The following is a 2,859-nucleotide window of genomic DNA, read 5'->3' as shown; positions in this document are numbered from 1 at the left end:
TGTTATTCATATAAGTGAATAAAAATGTAATGATTTGAAAAATATTTAAGAATAAACACTGGGGTAGACATTAGTCAAATACTCACTGTAGTCAATGTTTAATTGTCTATTAGCAGTATAAATTTCAGTCTTTCATGTATTCAACCTTTGATTCCTATAAAGCATAAGCTTCAAATAATTTATTCAGTTACTCTGTGTTGTTAAATAGTAAACAGTACAGACAGTGTGTGTGTGTGTGTGTGTGTGTGTGTGTGTGTGTGTGTTACATGGCATGTTATGGAGACCGGATATCTCACCGTGTTGTCCTCCTCTTTCACCACATTGTCAGGGAGAGGGGGGTTGTCATGAATATCCACAGAGTCCTTGTCATCCATCCTGTCAACATTAAATTGCAAATGTCACAGGGAGAAGCAAATGTTGAAATGCAAAAGAAAAATATTTGACTTAAATGTCTAATGGCAGTCTTAAGAATCAGTACATGCCTTGAACCTCACATTGAGTTTTATGTTATACTCTGGTATGTGACAATAACCCTTTAACTTTGTGTTCAACTGTTGTGTTCACTATAACTTGATGAAAGATAATTAATACATAAAAATATAATTCTGCCTTAAGTCTTCCTTTTAGGGTCACCCTCCTACACTAAGTTAGACTGCATTAGGGCTCTGTGTGGGGTGGTTTTCAAAAAATAAAAATCTATTAAGGGTCATACTTTTTAAAAAACATGCCTTGCCCAGGTCTTTTAATAAAAAGGTATAGCTAAGCTAATGAAATTATTACTGATTTTTTGCTAAGATATGATCTGATCTATGATCTGATCATTTATTGTTGTTAAACGATACAGTGTTAGTGTTATCCTTTATATATACGGTGACGTTTCCTAATTTTTTTTTTTTAAACTGTTTTACACCATGTTTTACCAATGGTTAATTCGGCCTTTTATGGTAAAAGTAGAGATGTTAAGATAATAAATTTACATTTTTTATGAAAACAGAGATGAATATTCACTGTAGTTAATCTGTTGTAGTTCAGCATATATTTATTCTTTATGTTAGTCCAGTGCATGTTTGGTGAAAGAAATGAAAAGTGTGATTTTTTTTTTTTTTTTTTTACAATTTCTGAGATACTTTCAACATACTGTAATGTTAAATATGCGTCAGAATAATACTAGAACTGGCAATACTACTAATTTCATGGTCAGAAATTGATGCATTAGTAAACTAACAATTGCAAGAATTGTAACAAATTTGTAATTTACATTTCTCTGAATGGCCACCTCAGCGGTTTGGTAGAGGCCTGTGGGGTTTGTAAAAAAAATTTTTTAAAAAACTAAAATCAATGATTTTTGCTATTATAGGACATGGAAATGCAAATAACATACAAAGCACACACACAAAAAATGTGATAAATTAATAAATAAAATTAAATGAAATTAAATTGCTTTTTTTCTTGGTGAGGACTTAAAAGGATTAAAGGATGAGATTTCTTCCATAAAGCAAGGTACTAATGTAATTTATTTAATAATTTACTTATTCAATTGTAGATTCCGTATCTATTCAGTTGTGAACTGTCAGCATCAATGTACATTAACTCAAACTCAGTATGCATTAATCTTCTCCTGATCCCTACTGCAGAATGAACTTACAGGTCATAATGAGCCATGGAGTCGCGTCAGTCGAGGTTTAGTTCCTACAGATATTCAGATTCTGGACCAGCAGCTCTGAAGACGGAAAACACACCAGCATCACTTTTGCTGAAATCCACAAAGTGTCCTCTGAAATCCCCATAGGTGTCTCATAGCAAGACATCTCCTTTCTGTTTGGCTCACAACTAATGATCAACCAGAAACAACAGGTCAAGACCAGATTTCTCAGGTTTCTTTAATACTAATTCAAAGGTTTTTTTCAGCGTGTTTGCCATTACTTTAGTTTTCACTGAACAAAGTATAGCTTCTTCAAAATACAGTGAACCCTGAGAGGCAACATGATCTTTGCAAAGTTAAAACAGGACTCACTCGTAACCTGGTACACGATATGGCACATCTACACATGGTTAAGAGGGTTCCTCCTTCTCAGGTTGCTCTACATGTCAGAATTCATAACCAAGAAAACATTCACAGATCTTAACAAGTACCCAAAAGGTTTTAGTAACAGGTTAAATATGATTAAGGGAGGGAAGATCATTTGTTCAACTGACCGTGAAGCTTGACCGTGAAGCTTGAATCCACTTCTTCTCAAAGTTAGGTGGTTCTTACACACTCAGCACCATCAGGAATTCCTGCAGCTCGAAACTTCTTGGAAGTCTTTCGAGGTTTTTCCACCAGTCTTGTTGCTCAGTCCTTTACATGCTCAACTTTCCAAATGAGGCTCCAACAGGTGGGAGATTGGGATGAGTAATGCCAGCAGGCCAAACCCGGTGGCCCAGCCCTGAGTCTGTATGTGTGTGTGTGACTGTTTGGGACAGCTGAGCGCTTTAAAAGCTGAAAGGCTCTCCCTGCTGAGTGGTCAAAAAAGACAAACACAAAAATCCCAGACCACTCCCAGCAACGTAAAGCGTCATGTCAAACACTCTCACACTCACAACTGGACTTTGTTAGATGTCTTGTTTTTGGACCCCCCCCCCCCCCACACACACACAAATTTTAATGTTTCATAGGTCTACATACAAGGTGGGTGCATTTTCTAATGTTTATAAATCTTGCGATATTAACAGGCTACATGAGTCAGACTTTTGCTTTTTATTAGGGAGTTGAAAACACTATATTTTTAGATTTAAGTTGGCATGTCAGATTGTGATTATGAGCTCCCTCTACCCCTTAGCGGTGTGCTTGTTATGTATGTACCATATAAAGAACCAAAG

The 2,859-nt window shown here is 35.9% G+C and overlaps 1 long non-coding RNA gene across 1 annotated transcript; it reads right to left on the bottom strand.

Annotated features, from left to right (window-relative positions):
• Positions 1-295: 295 nt before the first annotated feature.
• Positions 296-2,370, bottom strand: LOC121966484. The gene is made up of 4 exons (XR_006107589.1): positions 2,197-2,370; positions 2,015-2,081; positions 1,646-1,720; positions 296-375 (listed from the first exon to the last, which is right to left on the bottom strand). It is a non-coding gene; the product is annotated as an uncharacterized LOC121966484 (long non-coding RNA).
• Between the last annotated feature and the right edge of the window lie 489 nt (positions 2,371-2,859).

This window comes from Plectropomus leopardus, unplaced genomic scaffold (genome assembly GCF_008729295.1).
Source record: "Plectropomus leopardus isolate mb unplaced genomic scaffold, YSFRI_Pleo_2.0 unplaced_scaffold24761, whole genome shotgun sequence".
Taxonomy (NCBI): domain Eukaryota; kingdom Metazoa; phylum Chordata; class Actinopteri; order Perciformes; family Serranidae; genus Plectropomus; species Plectropomus leopardus.
The sequence above is the reverse complement of the archived record's forward strand: the minus strand, read 5'-3'. Positions and strand labels throughout refer to the sequence as shown.